General features: G+C 40.6%; 1 protein-coding gene across 2 annotated transcripts in view; it reads right to left on the reverse strand.

Annotated features, from left to right (window-relative positions):
• LOC309641685 (uncharacterized protein) overlaps positions 1 to 19,605 on the reverse strand; it is a 406,435-nt gene that overhangs the window by 158,207 nt on the left and 228,623 nt on the right. Inside the window, exon 2 of one of the 2 annotated variants that reach the window (XR_014252735.1) lies at positions 12,330 to 15,859. The exons of the other annotated variant lie outside the window; for it this stretch is intronic. The gene's annotated coding sequence lies outside the window, so the exon portion shown is untranslated. Of the gene's footprint in view, positions 1 to 12,329; positions 15,860 to 19,605 lie in introns of those variants that run through there. 2 annotated transcript variants of the gene reach the window in all.

Here is a 19,605-nt window from a genome sequence, read left to right on the forward strand (position 1 = left end):
TGAGTGGCTCCTTATAAGACAATGAACAAATATCCACTGAGACTTAGCAATTTTCTATGACCTTTGGTCTCATTTCTGAGACCAAGTGACTGGCTTTGAATCTCAGTTCAGCTTTTTGTTAGCTATACAACCAGTAAGTTACCTGACCCCTCTGTTCCTTATTTTCTCCTTCTCTGTTCCCTATTTAAAGATAATAGCATCTACCTCATAGCATTGTTGCAGTGATAAAAAAAATAAAGAAATACATGTTAAATGATTTAAACAGGGCCAAGAACATAGAAATTATTCTATTATGTTACTAAATATTATTATTATCTTCATCATCATCATCATCACCTCATTTGATCTCTACTTCTTCCTCCCCATTTACTGGGTTTCCAGTTTTTCCATATTATATTGTACAGGGCTGTCAACTGAACTTTCCTGGCCTAGTTTTTTCAGGCTCCTTCTGGCTCTTCTATCAGAATTTACTCATGCCAAGAAGATATTCATCAATGCATTCTTTCTATAATTTACAAAGCTGAACAGACAGCATAGAATCACAGATTTTTAGAACTCATGGAGATCACCTAGTCCCATAGTTTACAAAGTAGGGTGCACAACACCTTAATATCTTGATTCAATCCTGAGGTGAAAGTATTCAGATTTATATTTTTAGTGTAAAATTTAAGAAAAAAATAAGCTCATTATTTAATGAATGGATTGACAATAGTATATATATGACTTACCATAAATATGTATTAGGCTGTAAATGCTCCAAGATTTTTTTTTAACTAATAGAATAGTATAATCAAAAAAGTTGAGAGATCAGTGATCTGACCTATTCCTCTTACTTCACAGAGGAAGCAAGTGACCCCAGAGAATGGAACAACTTACCCAAGATCTCAACTGTGAGTAGAAAAACCTGGTTGTTCATGGGAGACAGTGTGGGATGCCCAGAGCTAAATTACTTAACCCCACTGGATCTCAGTTTCCTCATCTTTAAAGGGGAAATCATGAACCCTACCAAAGAAAATTGTTATGAGTGTTAAATGAGAGCATATTTAAAGAGGGTAGTACAGTGCTTGGTCCAATTTAAAGGCTTGATTAATGTTAGTTCTCCTCCTTTAGTGTCTGAGTAGAGGTATTTCTATGGAAAACAATAGTGCTTTTCAAAAACTGGAATAAATAGCACTGCATTATTTGTTGCTAATAAAGATAAATGTCACTAAGTAAAAATTTTCCAATTCAAAATATTTTTTAAAGGATGCAAAGACTATAATAATAATAATAATAAACCTACCTACCGTAGTAGACTCGTAGCTCAGGGATGTAGGGGTAAGGGGCTCCTTTGCTACCCTCCCTCCAAATCAACCCACACAGGTCAACACTGTTGTTGGTACCAGGATTCTCTATTGAGGAGTCTAAGAACAGTAATCTGTTTGGAAAGGGAAGCCAGGAACTTGACCTAAAGCTGGTTATATAGAAAGCACACTGTTTACTTAATGTGTGTTTATTTGGGGTCGTATTTTAAGGGGGGTTTTCTATTGCTCCACCCCCACCCCAGCCATCACTGGTTGTTGCCACTCATTGTCACACATGCCTGTATTCTTAGCCTGGCAGCCCTCCCATTCCTTCTCAAAATCCTATGCAAAACATAGTAAATCTCCTTCATATCCCTGTGTGCTCTAAATAGCCGCTATACTATGCGAACTCTCCACTTTCAACTTAACAAGTCTTCCCATCCCTAAATCAAAACTAATTAGCTTTGTTTTTCAAATTGCTGACACTGGCAGTCTTCGCTATAACAAACCTGTGTGTGATTAGTGATATAACGGCTGGTGCTGAGCTTGGGCAAATATTTATAGAGTAATCATATTGGATAGGGTTGAATAACCTCTTGGATTAACTGAGAGCTTCTGCCAGGCGGTGCTGCAAAATTGTGCTAATTTAGTGGTACAGTCCGTTGTTCCATCTGCTGATACAACCTCTACGACACTGATACAAATATAATCAGGGATATTAGGGCACAGTATGATTCCTTTATTGGCACTCTTGGCAATAATGTGCCAGAAGAATCCAAATATCACTTTGCATATATAAATTATGTGGTAGGTAAATGGAAGTTCATACAGGGAGAAGATTAAATATCTACACACCTAACACCACGATGAGCCTAAGGTAAGTAGTCACTGGATAAATAATAGTACTAATATACATTGTTAGTATATTAGATACCAGAGGAACAATTTTGCTTTTATTTGTTTTCAGGAACAGTAAACAGATCCTAATGAGGCAAGCCAGTTTTAAGGCTAAAGGTGGATTACTTCTATATCAAGCTGAATTGATATGAACTCCAACTTCTCACAAACATAGGGAGTAAATCTGAAAATATACAGTTAATTCGTAACATGTAGTCCTTAACCTGCAGTCTGAAAGGAGACTCGGACCTTGGGAAGCAAGAGATGAAGGCAGTAGTTTTTAAAGGTCATGCGGTTAAGCAGTGGCCAAACAGAGACTAGAAATCCCATTTTACACACCCTACTCAGTGCTTTCCCAACCTGGGCATAGAGACGTAGTATAGCAAAATACTGTAATATTGACATCCAAATGACTTTAGGAAACTGGGTCTTTTTCTTACACATATTCCTTACTCATATTGTTATATAATTTTTAGTTTAACAAAGATTATATATTTGCTATGTATAGGTGCTAAGACACAGAGCTTTTTATTTGCATAGATTAATTGCAATTGCACCATTTTTAAAATACAGCTTAGCTATCTGCCTTAGATACTCCAACCGGTTGGCTACATTTAGATGTGAGGAAGAGGCAGAGTAATTCTTAAAGAGTTCTATGTTTCTTGCAACTGACTTGACTGACAGTCCTTAAGTGCTATTTCTTTCAAAGCAAATATGACTCACAGCCCTTAGGTAGAGTGTGTGCACAGGCTGGAAATATTGATCTGTCCACATCCCAGAAACATTAAGACACAATAGAAAGAATTTTTAACTTAATTCTGAATAATGCAATAGGAAAAACATAGGAACAGTACACAACCGACAATGGTAATGTATCTGTAATGTTTTATAATGTCAAGGATTTAATTTAAACTCGAGAAAAAGAAACTGTCTTTCCAGCCAGAACTCACCCCCTTCAGCTTAACTGTGACAGTTCTAAGAACAGCAGGTGCCTAAAGAAACCTATTTAAAGATATAAATAATATGAATTATTTAGTCATTGAGGACAAGGTACCCACCTTGTAAGTCACTCTAGTCACCAGCTCAAAATTTAGAAATGAGAGGCAGTTTGATAAGTCTTCCCTTTGGAGTTTGCTAATAGTGGAGTAAAAAAATGTTCCCAATTGCTCCACAGCAACACTGGCCAGAGGTAAATAGAGGAAGAGGCAGTTGCGAAAGGCAGCAGGGGACCCAGAGGTCCCATTTGGTAGATGCTCCCTCCCTGGTGCTTCCTGAACTACTTGGAAACCCCTTTTGCTATTTGCCCCCGGTCAGCCTTCTTGCTGCAATCATTTCTGGTTCCCACCCACAGAAGGCAGCAGAGAAGAATCAATACTGCTGTGGGTTACAAAACATGAAGTTTTCTCAATTTTGGCTTCAATGGCTCTCCCAGCCCCACAGAAGTGCCCACAGCTGGATTCTTCCTTCCAGCAGTGGTTCAATGAAAGGGTTGCAGGCTACAATGCTGTCACTACCTGAAGAGTAGTATTTTCAATTTTTTTTTAAAAGTTAAGCTTTCTACAAGTAGCTCTGTTTCCATTTAATAAATGTATATAATACTTTCCTAGGGCAATAGCGATTGGCTTCCACAGTTACATTATTTGGGGAGCAAATGTCAATGGATGAGAGAAAAATGGGCTAAAGGCAGAGAGAGCTGGTGAGCATGGGAGGAAAAAGACTGACAGGCCTCTGAAGGACATCTCCTTGCCTGCTGAGTTCTCCTCTTCTCGCCCCCCACCTCCCACCGCAAATCATCGCCACTGTCTCTCACCCACTCCTTTCTGAGAATCTCTCTGGAGTCTGCAATACTGTGCTTATCTCTTGCCACATAGATCAGAGTTATTGCTTGGAAAATTGTCCACTTAGCCTTCATCTGTAGGCTAAGACTTGCCTCCTACAGTGAAATCAGCCCAGTCCTTAGGCGGAGGGATTTTAAGCATTCATATTTAAGTTTTATCTTGGTGTTAAATCAATTTGTTTGCTTTCATGACCCTGTGACTAGTGCAGCCAAGTCTCCCCAAGGCTGGGTTCTGGTCCCTGAGCCATCTTTATCATTAGTCCTTCACCTAATTTGTGGCCCATCCCTGCAACTAGGTTCTTGACATTCACTACTGAATATCTGAATACCTGTCTCTTTAGATTGTTGCCAGCTCTCTCTACAGGGATGGGGTCTCTGTAGACTCTATAACTACCTGCTCTGTCTCTGCTTAAGGTGACACATGAGGTTCCCTCTAACCTTGGTTCATATCGAAGCTGTTTTTCCCACCTGGAGTCATCTCCCAGTTTCAGATTCCCTTTCTATATTCACATCGTTGCCCTCCCAAAGCTAGATCAATAATTTGGTTATAAGCCTATAGAAGATCTGGGAGTGTCTGTGGACTCTTGGACCTGACCTTCTCTGGCCTGGTTCAGTTCCACAGGTATAATACATGTAATAAGTAATAAAAAGCATGAATGCTAATAGTAACTTCTATTTGTTGAATTACTTACAAGGTACTTAGCACTGTGATGTTAAGTATTATTTTAATATTCACAACCATCTTTTAATTTATACAGAGCTGCTAGCCTGCTGATAGGCATAAGGACATCTCTTTCCCAATTACGGAAACACTGTAATACTTTCTCATGGGTTAGTAAATAGCCATGGCCTCAGTCTTCCAAGTGCCCCCCCATCGGACTCCCCAGCTCCCAGGTTCTCTTGCCATCAACTGCCCTCTCCATGAATGGGAATTAAAAAGTCGATGCCTGGCACAGTGCTCTGGCCAGTGTTGACTCTCATTGGTGGCCGCCATGCCATCCTGGCTGCCAAATAGTTTTAATATCAGTCCCTGTAGGTATTGTCCTTAATCTACAAATTAGAACAATGAGGCTCAGAGATATTTACTTGCCAAGGCCACACAATAAGGAAATGAGAAAGCAGAGACTCAAGTCCATGTCTCTCTGTCTTCATAGACCATTTTCTTCCCCCCATACCAGTAGCTCATAGACACAGAGAGATGGTTCTCAAGCTTGTCTGATAGTAAAAGTAAGTTTTTGTCAAAGTTATAGATTCCTGGGCTCTTCCCTTTGGAGATTCTGATCCAAATCAACCTAGTGCTGGGCTCGAATCTACATTTTCAAGGTGATTCTTATGGCTATTCAAGCTTTGGTAACACTGCACTAGAGCATTTTTTCCAGAATACAACTTGAGACTGACTAGAATTATGGTGATATCTGTATGTCTTAAGTGAACACATAAAGCCTTTAACACCATTCCTGAATCATAGAAAATGTTTTTGAACAGAACAGGATATGTGTTTCAGGTAGCAGGCTAGTCGCTGCTTGTTTTAGGTGAGGTGGTGCAATCCAAAGGTACAGTCATTCTTTGTCATCTCTGGAAACATCATTAGAGATAACCAAGAATCAGAATGAAGCAAGATTACAGTTTAGCTTCTCCCAAGCAGTTAGTGCTGAGAACGCGGAGCGTGTGCTCTGGTCTCAGAACACACATTTCTTATTTTAAAAAATCCAAAAATATATATATATATTACAGTTTACAAATAGGTCAAGTGAAAAGGACATAGAAGGAGAGCTAAAACAAAAACGATTCCGTGAAAACTGGAGAGGGGACACTGAGTTTACTAAGAAAAACATCCTGGTTCTAAAAACTATCAATTTACCCCAGTAGCATTCCAGAATCTGCTCCGCATTCACCCGTGAATAAAGAACTTCAAGGAACTTAAATGCATGTGTTTATCTGTGGTGGCCATTGGTGTTTCCCCCCGTGTTTGTCGCCGTTCTGTAGCCATGTTTTTTCCGATAATGTCTGACAATGTGGTTTGTCACATAAACCCTTTCCAGTAGCTTCTCCCTCCTGACATCCTGTCTCCCATTTCTGCTGTTAGCATAAAGCTCATCGTGAAACATAAAAAGATGTCCAGAGAAAAGGCAAGAATCACATATTAATTGCACACGGCAGGATTAGGATGCAATTCTCTTTCTCAGGGAAAGGCTTAGGAAGAAACAGGAAGAAAAAGAGCAAAATAGATGAGCGCTTGTCTCCAGTCTTCTCTTATAATGGGAACTGATTCATTAAATATTTCTGAGGACGGCAGAGTCATCTAACTCAATAGAACCTCCTAGATGCTCTTCCTGACATGTAAATCATCGATGAGCAGGAGAAACCTACAGTGGAGCTGAAATTTACTACCACAGGACATGGCCCAAGCTGGGTTGGTTCCCTTCCAAGTGACAAACCCTGCCAAACGCTTAAACACCTGCCACAGTTAATAGTCCACAAACTCCCTTAGACAACTGAGAAACAGCTCATTGGATAAACCAATAAGTAAAATAAAGTGTACAATGTACCCTCAGCAGAGGCTGATAAAATAAAACATGTAAATAAATTTAACTGACTACTTCCAAATGGCACATCCGGCAATGAGGAGAATGCACGGTGGTGAAAGCCATGGAGAGAAAAACAATATTGAGCCATTTTTCTATAATTCTAGAAAGCTGAACCCATATCTAACTGCACCCTCATCATCTACAAATAATGTAACTTTCCACCCTAGAGTGAAGAAAAATGAAATAAAATAAAACAATAACAACAACAACAATAATAAAGCTTAAAATTACATGGTACAAGGGACTTGGAATAAGGAACCCTGTCTTCCCTTATTTATTTGTGTGAAGAATAAAGCTTTTCTTCGTTTACTTGTTAGGTTTTTTTTTTTCCTCCAGTACTTAACACCTGTATAGAAGTTCCTGACTTAAGAGGTAGGGCTTAGCTAATGAGGTGTGTCAACAGAACTGGAAGCCCATTTCTAAATGAAAATTGCACTGCGCTGTGAGCACAATCCCTTCGGGTTGAAGAGAGCATTTATAAAGCAGCAGGGGTGGTAGCCGGGGCTTTCTCTGTTAAGAAGGGGCTGGTAGGGTTACCACAGCTAGCGGAGAGAGATGCTGAACTAGAGCTATGGGCTAAAGTGATAATTCTCCTCCAAATTAGTCATATTTCTCCAGGTTACCTTCATAGATAGTGAGCAAAGGCAGATATAATCCCTCTCCTAATTGTAAACCAGCACCAGACTAATTATATTTCCATTTACCCCAGATACTCTAAAATCATAGGCTTTCTGTTTGCTAATTCCTCTTATTCATGGTTTTATGGCTCCAGAGGAGGCTTTGGGGAGTACGAATTGAAAAACAGTGCAACCAGTTAGTTCCACATAGACATTAACTATGAAAAAATAATGGAATGAAGGAGAAAAGGGGGAGGGAAGAAAAAGCCTCGTATTTAGTTTAGACTGATTTCAATCAAGACTGGAGAAGGATTTGAGGCCTTGCCACATATGCATGGGAGCCAAGGTCACAGTTGCAAGAGGACAAAGTAATGTTACAGACACCCAGCCTGTGTTTCTTATCCAGTAAACAGAGCCATTCTGTGATGAGCTCTGCTCCCTTTGTCTTAGAATGTGTTTTATCTGTATCCTAGTTTTTATTTAACATCTATGTAATTATGAGTATATTTATGTCAACTTATTAACATTAGCTTGGGAGGGACCCATGCACCAAAGCTCTTGGGATAATGCTGAAAATCATACAATGTTGGAAGCTGACAAGTAGGATAAAGGGTGAAGGTCACAGTGGTAAACAAATTCATTCAAGTCTGTCAATACTGTTACCCCCACGCTCCTTTCCCCAGTACTCACCCTGTGTGATGCATGTGGTTCGACTCTGTGTCAGGGGAATGATAACATTAGAATATTATATAATTGTATGCTGGGAGAAGGCAGTGTGTGTGCGCGCACACATGCATGTTTGTGTGTGTCTGTACGAGAGCGGGAGAGAGAGAGAGAGATCAGGCTACATAATTTTTGATTGAATACAAACTCTTAAAACCGGCTTGAATGCTTTATTCATCTATAGCTTTCTGATGCAAGTAAATAATAAAATATTTCAAGCTATTGCCAAGATCACACAACTTTTGTCTCCCAAGTATCCCCCCGCCCCGGCCACAACTAAAACCGGGATCATGGCACCAATATTGTGATGTCACTGTCACGGAAGGCCAGGCATTATCTTGGTCTTTAGTTGAGGAGTGTTCGTTGCTGGTTCACTAGGTCAGTACAGGTTCCCAGGGTAGAGGAGGAGGAGAAATTAAGGTTGAACAGGGCCAAGTGAGCAAACTGATAGCAAAAGTTGATGCCCTCCCTTGAAATAGGAGCATTTAAGGTGGACATATATTACCCCGAGGCAGCGTGGAGCCAGAATTTGATCCTCCACGACTACACATCAAGGAATTTAATGGTCAGCTCCTCTACATGATAAGACTCACATTTATGCCACAAACAAACACCCTCACAAGTTTGTAAGCTAGCTGAGAACAGGGAGGATATTCTAGCCATGTTTAGAACACACCCACAGGCTGGAAGAGTTCCTTGCATAAACGAAGTGCTTAAGCAGCATTGCTTGAAATGATAATCAAGGGAAAATTTAATAATTTTCTGTGAAAAATCTTGCTTTAAAGCAGACAAGTTGTCTGTGTTTTTAGTTTCTTAGACCTTTTTAAAAAAGTTTATTTTATTGAAGTGTAGTTGATTTACAATGCCGTATTAGTTTCTGCTGTACAGCAAAGTGATTCAGTTATACATATATATAAATTTTCATGTTCTTTTCCATTATGGTTTATTACAGGATATCGAATAGAGTTCCCTGTGCTGTACAGTAAGGCCGCATTGTTTATCTATTCTATATATAATAGTTTGAATCTGCTAATCCCAAACTCCCAGTCCTTCCCTCCCCCACCCCCTCCCCCTTGGCAACCACAAGTCTGTTCTCTATGTCTGTGATCTTAGACCTTTCTTATCCAGGTCAGGAAACATTGAGGAATTGAATTTAAATTCAAAGGTTGCTTGGTAAATACAGTTGGCCCTCTGTACCCACAGGCTCCACATCCACAGATTCAACTAACTGCAGGTTGAAAATAATTGGAAAAAACTCCAGAAAGTTTTAAAAAGCAAAATTTGAATTTGCTGCATGCTGGCAACTATTCACATGGCATTTACATTGTATTGACTACTATTTACGTAGCATTTACATTGTATTAGGTTTTATAAGTAGAGATGATTTAATGTATACAGGAGGATGTGCGTATTATGTGTTAATATTTCACCATTTTATATAAGGGCCTTGAACATGTGGGAATTTTTGGTATTGCTGGGCGTGGAGGCTGTCCCGGAACCAGTCTCCCATGGATACCAAGGAATGACTGCTTGGCATCAGAGAAATGGAAATTGTGTATTCCCAAGAGATGATATTTTCATCAAGCTATGAAGACTCATGAGTCATTCCTCTCCACTGAAGGGTTCTTTTTGCCAATTTTCTCATATATTTGTGTTCTCTAGTCAAGCTACCCTCTTTCTTTTGAATGTCGTTCTTTCCCTGGAAACACATTCATTTACCCTACTTTTTTTTCTGGATGCTATAAAAATCTTATCGTTTGTATTTATTATCACCATGTTGCCCATTTTTGTTTAACCGTCATTTTTTCCTGCCTATCTCTAGAATATTCTCCCAGCTAACTTGTTGATTTTTAAGGTCTAGCTTAAGACCTTTCTTTCTTCACCTACCCTGCTGATATTCTGATTCAGTCTGATACACGACCATCACATGTAAGGCAGTGAATTAACTGCTAAGTGGATATGAACATTTGTGAGATATGATCCTGGCTTTCATCATTCAGTATCAGTGTCACATTGATGGGCCTGTTACACTACTTTAGAGAATCAGAGAGTAGGGTAGCCATGGGCACCAGGTTGCTGGATTCACATCCTGCCCTAACATTTGCTAACTGTGTGATCTTGAGCATCAATTTACTGAACTCCTTTGTGACTGTTTCCTCATCTATAAAATAGGAATTTTAATAACAGCTTCTACTTGGTGAGGTTATAATGAGAGTTAAATGAATTAACGTGCTTACATTTCTTAGAACAATCCTTGGCAAACAAAACACACAAACAAAAACAATGTGTTTGCAATTATTATGCACTACTTTCTCAACGGTTAAAACCTTCATATTTACTTCTTTTCAACTACCCGTGGGCGCAGAGACATCTAGTATATTATCATCATGTGGGTGGTCTTCACTGTCACCTTATTTTCTGACTCTGTTAGTCATGGAGACATGGATGGTCAATAATACTTCCTCGCGTTCATTCGTTCAGTCATTTGCTCACTAAAAAGTATTTATTGAGTACTTGCTCTATGCCAGGCTCATTTAACTTTGGAGATACAACAATAAACAAGACAGGAATAAGCCATCTGACCTCATGAAGCTCTTATAGAAGAGAGAGACTTATACAAATGAAATAAAAAAGAAACAAGAAAATTGTGATATAAAGGCTACAAAGACAATGAAAGGGGTGATTATTTGTGAACACAAATTTGTGACTCATCATGAGCAGGGAGAGAGCATTTCAGGCTAATGAGACCAGTGAAAAGGCCCAAGAAAGAAAACAACCAAGAAAGAAGCAAAAAAGCCTTGATATTTTGAGAAGTAGAATAAGATCCTGTGGCTGTTAATGATGTGGGAGACGTGACAGGAATCTACTAATGGGAGACGTTGGAAGCCACGGTTAGGAGTTTGGATTTTACTCTAATCAAAACAAAAATCAATTGAAAGGTTCTTTTTTTTAAATTAGAGTATAGTTGATTTACAATCTCTGTGTTGAGGGTAGAACAGATTGTAGGGGGAAAAAATGCAAACTGGAGTCCCATCGGGAGGTCCCTGCCATTGTCAAGGCCATGTAGATGGTGAGAGATGGACAATTTAAGGTGTATTTTGGAGGTAAAGCAGACCATCCACCTGCCAAGTAAATGGGTGAGACCTTAACACTGAGAAACCACTTTCTTAGGAAGACAAGAAGCGAGGCAGGTAGATGGCACTTCCACGGGGGTGGGGGGGGCAGGGGTCATTTGGAATCATTCTCTTTATTTAAATTATAAAGAATACAAATTAAGACCAAAAATGTATCCCAAATCTAAATTTACTAACAAATGATTGCACATGATCCAAAAGCCTTTTTCTGGACAGAATTATAAAGTAGGTAATGTTTGTCTTTGGCTTTACAATTCATACTTTTAAAAATATTGTTAATAGTTTTTGAGAGCTTAGTATAAATGAAATGCCCTTTATTCATTTTTCCATTTAATTCACATAACAGCCCTTTAGGCATTTACTATGATTATGTCCAATTTTATAGATGTGGTAAAATTGAATCTCAGTTAAGTAACTTTTCCAAGATGATTGAGCCAGACACAAGACAACTAGGATTAAACCCAAGTGACTGACAGAAGAATCTTAATTGAACCACTATTTTACAACCTTGATGACATCACCTAACTCTCTTTCTCACTCTCTTTTTCTGTCACACACACATACACTCTCTCTCTCTCTTCCCTCAGAGAGAATCTATTACTTTCAGTCTCTCCAAATCCACTAATGACCTACCGAGTTTTGATAAATTACATCTTTCATTTCAATAGTAGAACCACTAATTGTGAAAATCAAGCTTGAGCAAGGCAGTAGAAGAGATACTTCCTGAAACAGAGCAGCCTTACTGGGAACTCTGATATCACATCATAGCCAGCCCTGTGGATAAATGTGGCCTTAGCAAGGAAAGGATAAATGATAGATGATTTGGAAGAAATAAAGGACAGGAGTGTTAAAATGTTTTAGGGCAGGGGACATTCAAATAAATGCTATTGGATGATTTATTTTCCAAAAGGTGTTATATTCACTGCTGAAACACACCTCCACGTCTGCCAGAAATGTGGCCATAAAAAAATCTATGTGTATTAAAAATTTACACTGTAGCGAGCTGACCTCTACCTCTCATTTACTAAAGCCACCACCTTAGCTGTGAGAACGCATTTCCAACTTTCTCTTAGACTTCAACACCTGGATGTCCCCCAGCACCTCAAGCAGGATTTATTCAAAATTCAGCTCGTTACCTTCTCTCCAAACATTTAATATTTGAAATCTTAGTTAACACATCATTTCAGCAGTTGCCAATACCATCAACTTCAAAGGTTTCATAATTGACTCCCTTACTCTCCCTTAGCTCTCCATTTCCAATCCAAAGCAATAGCATATACAGACATTTCTTCTCTCAAATTATCTCACACATCTACACCTCTTTACCATCTGCACCGTGACTCATGTAGTTCAAGTCTTCAACATGCCTCAAGTGCAATGTCTCAGACCAGTTTTCTGAAAATCAGAATTGAAGACAAAGCCAAAGTGCTAACACTTATTATTGAGGGGAAGAGTGAGGGGAAAGAAAAAGCGAGGTGGAGAAGAAGGAAAAGGAAGCACAAGGTGATCTGTTTCCGAACTGGCACAGTGTCTCAAGGAAATCCAGGTGCCTCCTCAGTTCCACAAGATAGAATGAAAACACTGCTAGGAAGAATCTTTGGGAGAGGAAGCATAAGCAAATTTTCTTCAGATCCTGTCTTCCATCTCTTATTGGTCAAAGTCTCTTCCTTTGGGCTTTAACTTTCTTACACTTCCATCTTGGTTTCTGGGTCCCTCTGGACAACTACTGAAGAAGTTGGAGTCTCTAAGTACCCACTCAAGTAGGAACTAAGCACTAGAGCTACTCTGGCTCCCCAATTGCAGCGGGTAGCATGGAGGTTGTGCCAAAGCCCAGCCCTCACCTCCTGGGGAAGGTGTAAACAATTGGAGGTTTGGGACCATAAGGTTACTCAGAATGTAGCACGAAATGGTGTGAGCCGTTGCTAGCACCAATCTGGACAGAAAAGAAGGCAAGTCACTGAGACTGGGGTGGAGAGGCAAGTCTGGGATGACACAAACTGAATCTGTTAAAGTTTACTCGTTGATACTCAGTTCTGCTCACAACCTCTAATAAAGTACAGGTCTTAGATGTATAGAAGATGTCCCCACTTCTTCCCCAGAGGGAGGTACAAATCCAGTCATCTAAGATTGTGCTTGTTGCCATCTCCTAAAAGAGCTTAAAGAAGGTTAGCAGTCCAAGCTACATTCCCAGCTGCTATAATGACATTTATCATATATTTCTCTCTTCTACCCATTTTAGATTTTCCTCACCCTTGGCCAGAACTCCAGCTGGTCTGTATTTCTTACTTAGTGAGTGACCTAGCCCTCCTTTCTGGAAGTGTCTGAGCTATAGCTTCCTTGTCCTTGTCAGGTTGTGATCGCTACCATAGCCTGTTCAAGATTATCAGAGGGCACAGAGCACCAAGGGAAGACCCAGTGAATAGCCTCCATTCCGGACATGTTCCTTCCTGCCTTACTTCTGTAGTAGAAGCTCTGGCTCCTGAGAGTAAACAGTACCATTTACCTTGACCTTTAGAGTAACTCCTTTTTGCCTGCTGATTTATTGGCACAGAAACCCCAGAGGGACCAAACAGTATTTACAGCTTTCAGTTCTAACCTCATAGAGCCTAAATTTTTCAAGGATAAGAGGTAAATGAGAGAAAGAAATGCAGTGAAAATAGACAAAGCCTTCTTCTGTCCTTTTATTCTTCATCCTAAACATTCTTGCTGTAAGGGACATGGCTCCATATACTGGCTGTTATCACCTCAAATATACTGCGCTAAACCCTCAAAGATTCCTTTAAGCTGATGCCTTAACTGAGACTTCAGTGGCTGTTCCACATTTTGTCAAGCTGCCTACTTATGAGTCATGGGGGAACACACATGTATTTCATGGGAATGAGCCCAATGCTGTACCTCCTTTGCCCAACAATGGCTCTCTTAGCCCAGGGCAATATTGTGTGGGATACCATGTCAATGGTTAAGGCTTTCTGTAGAGGATTAAAATGTATGCTGCCATGGGCATTGCAGGCAGGAAAAAAAAAAACCTCTACAGTTGACCGTTGAACAACACAGGTTTGAACTGCATGGGGCCACTTACATGTGGATTTTTTTTTTCAATGAATTCATACTACAGTATTACATGATCTGAGGTTGGGTAAATCCACAAGTATGGAACCACAGATACCAGTGGTTGACTGTAAAGTTATATGTGGATTTTTGACTGCATGGGGGTCAGCACCGTACTGTTCAAGGGTCAACTGTATTAGTTTTCTATTGCAGCTCTAACAAATCATCAGTCACTTAAAACAACACAAATTGTCTTACAGTTCTGTAGATCGGAAGTCTGCCGTGGATCTCAGTGGGCTAAGATCAAGGTGTTGGCAGGGTGCATTCCTTTCTGGAGATTCCAGCCGGGGTTGGGGGGCTGTTTCCTTGCCTTTTCCAGTTTCTAGAGGCTGCCCACAGTCCTTGGTTCATGGCTGCCTTCCTCCATCTTCCAAGCCATCAATGTCGAGCCAAGTCCTTACACCATCATCTCTCTGGTTCTCTCTTCCAATCTTCTACTTCTACGGACTATTAGAATTAACATTGGGCCCACCTAGAAAACCCAGGAAAATCTCTCTATCTTAAGGTCAGCTCATTAGCAACTTTAATTCCACCTGCAACTTTAATTCTCATTTGCCATGTAAACTAACATATTCAGAGGTTTCAGGGATTAGGGTATAGACATGTTTGGGGGAAGGCATAGCATTGTTTTGCCTCCATACCTACATCCAGAATAATGTACTTGGTTGAACCACATGAAATCGTCATTTATGTAAGACAAAAATCGTCATATATTGACAAATTCATCTGCTTCAATCTATCGTCCGTTCTGGTAAGGATAAATTACTGCCTCCTCCAAGATGAAAGAGGTTCGATGTCATTGACCTGCCACCATGTGGCTGACTCTTCTCTCCAAAAAAATAGTGGCCTACAAGGGCTGTTAGTCATTGCTGCTAGTGGATTGTACGTTCCACAGTGCCGGTGCTCAGGTCTGGTCCTGACTGTATCACTTCCATCCTACGATGATTCGCTGCTGTGTCCATTTAACACTTTGATGCATGAGATCCAGAAACACTCAATTCATGAGAGGTAGCTCTGGTCCCATTCTCATTTGCTGTCCCGTGATCAGCAACTCAGTCTCTATGAGGGCTCTGAAACATCCAGGGAGCTATTTTTAAAAAGAGAGAGTAGTCTCATTCCAGAACCCTAAAGGTCTGCACTGCTACTCTTCTCCTGTGGAATCCTTATTCACCATGATGTTTACCTCTAGCACTGTTGAAAATAGTGGGTCAGATGGTCTAAATGGCAGGGTAGCTTGTCTGCAGCCTGCACCTCTGACATGCCATCCTTGTACTGTGCCCAGACATGAACTGGCAGATTTCCAAATCACCTTGATAAATAAGTAATATATGCTGCATTCCAAATCCAAAAAGACCCATCAAGTATTGGGCCTCTTTCTTAGTGATAAGAGGTACAAGGTACAAGGTACATTCTTCTTAGTGATAAGAGGTACAAGTCCTTTATTAATAGTTTTCCCAACATGTCCCAAACCAGTAGGTCCCTAAATGCTTCAGTGATGTGTCAAGCCCCTGAGTCTTCCTGGGGTTTATCTTTTTCCCTTTGTCACATACGTGCTTTATGAAAGCATCCAGGCCACTTGCCACCTCTTGTTCACCAGGTGCAGTTAACATGACATCATCAACATAGATGAGCTGCATGACAGCCTGAACGAATGTTACGATAATCCAGTTCCCTGTGTTATAACAGAAAGGGGGAGAGTTGTGAAGCCCTGTAGAAAACAATGAAGGGTATATAACAGTGGGGATCTAAAAGCACTCATCAAATCAATAGCTGCATGCCGTGTACCAGAGGCTATGCTGATCTATTGCAGTAAAGAACTTTCATGTGGAGCCACTGCTATTGGGGGTCCCAGTTCATGGCAATCCTGTCATGATCTATCAGGTTATTGCAGAAGCCAGATGAGGGAATTGAGCAGGCAGGGGTTAGGACATAATTCCACTATCCCTGTATCCTTCAACTCTTGAATGAAAGCTCTAAACTCTGCAGTCCCTCCTGGGATGCAATGTTGCTTCTGATTATAGGAACTTCCATTTGCTCCTCCCTATCATAATGGACCTTACTCCACAGATCAGAGAACCAATGAGAGGGTTCTGCCAACAGCGAAGCATATCTATCCCAATTATACCTTAGCGGGGTGGGGAAACAACCACAGGTTTTATTCACGGACCCACAAAACCTACTAGGAAACCAGCAATTCAAATTTCACCTGCCTTCCATAAACCCCCATTCAAACTAAGGGATTATAAACGAACTTCACATCACATCACAAATCTAAGATCCTTGAAAACGTTTTGTATTCCCCTTGCACTGTTCTCTGATAAATGGGCACACGATCTTTTCGGAAGGTTCAGAGGAGTATTTACTGGATATACTCTTGGTGGTGTTGTGAGGTCTTTCCTCAAGGTGATGCAGTCTCCACTTCAATCAATGGGATCCATGTCTATAAAATGACTTAGATTTGGAAACTGAATGAGGGCTTCAATCTTCTATTATAGCAACTAACTTCTACTTGCCGGCTCTATCTTATTTTTATTTTTTACTACATAAATTGAGCAATACCTCTGTCAGCTGCTCCTATATCTCATTTTCAGGATTACCATGACCTATTTGCCTTTACCACAGATCCCTGCAGGTAAATGAACCCTGATTGTCACGACTGATTTGCTACATTTACTTCCTATTCTGTAATTCAATTCATTTTATCTCTGATTGTTAAGCGCTGCCACTTGGCTCCTGACATTCTGGAATCTCAGCATCCTTACAGATAGCAGGGAATCTAGTTCCATGACCTCTTTTACTGTCAACCCCCAGCTTGTAGAGAACAGCCACCAGTAAGTTTCTCCAAGATTTTGGTGTCCTCTCCAATGAAGTCCTTATTACCTTAGTGACGGGAATATCCTCACGTTTACTCCCCTGCCCAGTCCTTCCCAGGGACCGAAGTCAAATGTTGGATCTTACCTAACAAAACTACTCTAACAATCCACCTCCCTCAGCCTTCCCTCACTCTCCTCAAAATGCCAAGGAAGTTCTGGCCTCTCCACTTCATTCACTGTAGTCCATTATCATGTCCAAGCTTCTAGGAGTCATCCTGGCAAAATCCCAGAACCAACCTCAGGTGGTCTTGGTCCAACATTGAATCCTGAGTCACTGCTGACTGCCCACCAAGTCAATGGATTTTTTCCCATATTCAGATATCTATTCCATATCTCCAAGTCATTTATATTATCCTAATCCCTGCTAGATCATAGTAACAAGTTCTTGTAGTCTTTGTCTTTCAGAAATAGGACTCTTACTTGCCCACCAAGGCTGTGTTGAGACTCTATCCGGGTACTGGGCTACCAGCATTAGACGGGTGGTGATCGCACATCTTGAGAAGAGCAAGCATTCTTTCACATGGCAACGTTTTAACTGAGGTCACTGAATGGTCTTTGGACAAACGGAGGCTGTTCTCCTCTAAAAAAGAAAGAAGGAGCTTCTTCTGCCACCCAGAAGCGTTTAGAGGAACTGTTGGGCTGACTGTTCTCAAGCTTGTCTACTCAAATATCTCACGGGCCCACTCTTTCCCTATCGGACATCTAACTTTGACTGGGACCCCTGACAAGGCTGTTTATTTAGTTTTCTTCTTTGCAGCACTGCTTTATAATAAGATCCTAGGCCTGATTTACAGCACAGTCTGTCATGTGGCTACATGAGGTAAGAATCTCCTTTAAAGCTGCCTGTGGCTTTAACAGTGGGTTTTAGCTTGGCAAGTAGGTGCCCTAAGCCTCTCAACGGTAGCTATCTTACACAACAGTCCTTATAACTATCAATGCTCCAGTGTAACAGCCACTTCCTTTCCCAATACCTTGCTTTGCAGATGCATCCTTTTTCCAATTAACTATATTAAAACTTCTTTATGCCTTGCAGCCTGCTCAAGACTTTTCCCTAATCTATCGATTTTCCCCAATCTTTTTTGTAATCTACTTTTTTGAGTGCAAGGTGTTGTTCCTTCCACCTGGAATTCCTCCCCCTCACCAACCTGCCTGTATCTGATGGATTCCAACTCTTTGATCAAGGCCCCTAACAAATGATAGCTTCCCAATAAAACCTTCTGGGACACCCAGGCAGAAGACATCATTTCCTATTCTGTGTTTCCTAGTAACTTAGCCTAGACCTTAAGACACAAGTCAAGTGACATTTATTCAGAAAAAGGTAGCTGTGACTTAGTAGAAAGGGCATAGGAGCTGGGTGGTTTGGGTTGGAATCTGTATTGGTTTGCCATCAACTGGGTGGCTTAAACAACAGGAATTTGTTGTCTCATAGTTCTGGAAGCTAGAAGTCCAAACTCAAGGTGTCCATAGGGCTGGTTCCTGTGAGAAAGGCTCTGTGTCATGCCCTCACCTCAATTCTGGTGGTTTGCTGGCAATCTTGGGAATTCCTTGGCTTGTAGAAGCATGACCTCGATCTCTGCCTTCTCCACATGACATTTTCCCTATGTGTGTGCCTGTCTCCAAATTTCCCTTTTGTAAGGAAACCTATCATGCTAGATTAAGGGCCCATCCTACTCCAGTATGACCTCATTTTAACTAATTACATCTGACATAATCCTCTTTCCAGAGGGTCATATTCTGAGTTCCTGGGAGTGGGGACTGCAGCATACGACTTTGGGGGGGACACAGTTCAACCTGTAACAGAATCCCAGGGACTTTAGGGAAGTCTCACACATTTTCTGGGCCTCATTCTTTTTATTAAAAAAATAGGAATAACAATACAGATATGAGACTTAGATTAAATGAAGACCAATGGCAATATTTAAAAGCTGCTAGGGGCTTCCCTGGTGGTGCAGTGGTTAAGAATCTGCCTGCCAATGCAGGGGACACGGGTTCGAGCCCTGGTCCAGGAAGATCCCACATGCTGCCGAGCAACTAAGCCCGTAAGCCACAACTAGTGAAGCCCTCGTGCCTAGAGCCCGTGCTCCATAACAAGGGAATCTACTGCAATGAGAAACCCGCATACTGCAACGAAGACCCAACACAGCCAAAAATAAATAAATTTAATTAATTAAAATAAATAAATAAAAGCTGCTAGATGGAATATCAGTGAAAGAGAAGGGAACAAAACAAAAGGAATTTTGCTTAATTATTAGAAAAGAGTGTCTGCATCTGGACAACTCACCATTTTAGAGTAGGATCTGGGGTTAAAAGATTAGTCAGCAAAAAATAGAGCAAGAGTATGAGATACATGAAGAGTTCAGAGTAATGAGTTCCTCATTCATAAGGAGTGTTTCTTTAAATAGTGAGGGGAGAGAATGCAAAATCTAGAGCAACAAAGTAAGAAAATTAGAGCACATCACATGATCTTTCTGCGTCTCAGTTTCCACATCTGAAAAAATGCTTATCCCCCCACAGATATGAGAAGAGCACCTTGAAAGGGAAACTA

This window comes from Balaenoptera physalus (assembly GCF_965194825.1).
Source record: "Balaenoptera physalus genome assembly, chromosome: 13".
Lineage (NCBI taxonomy): Eukaryota > Metazoa > Chordata > Mammalia > Artiodactyla > Balaenopteridae > Balaenoptera > Balaenoptera physalus.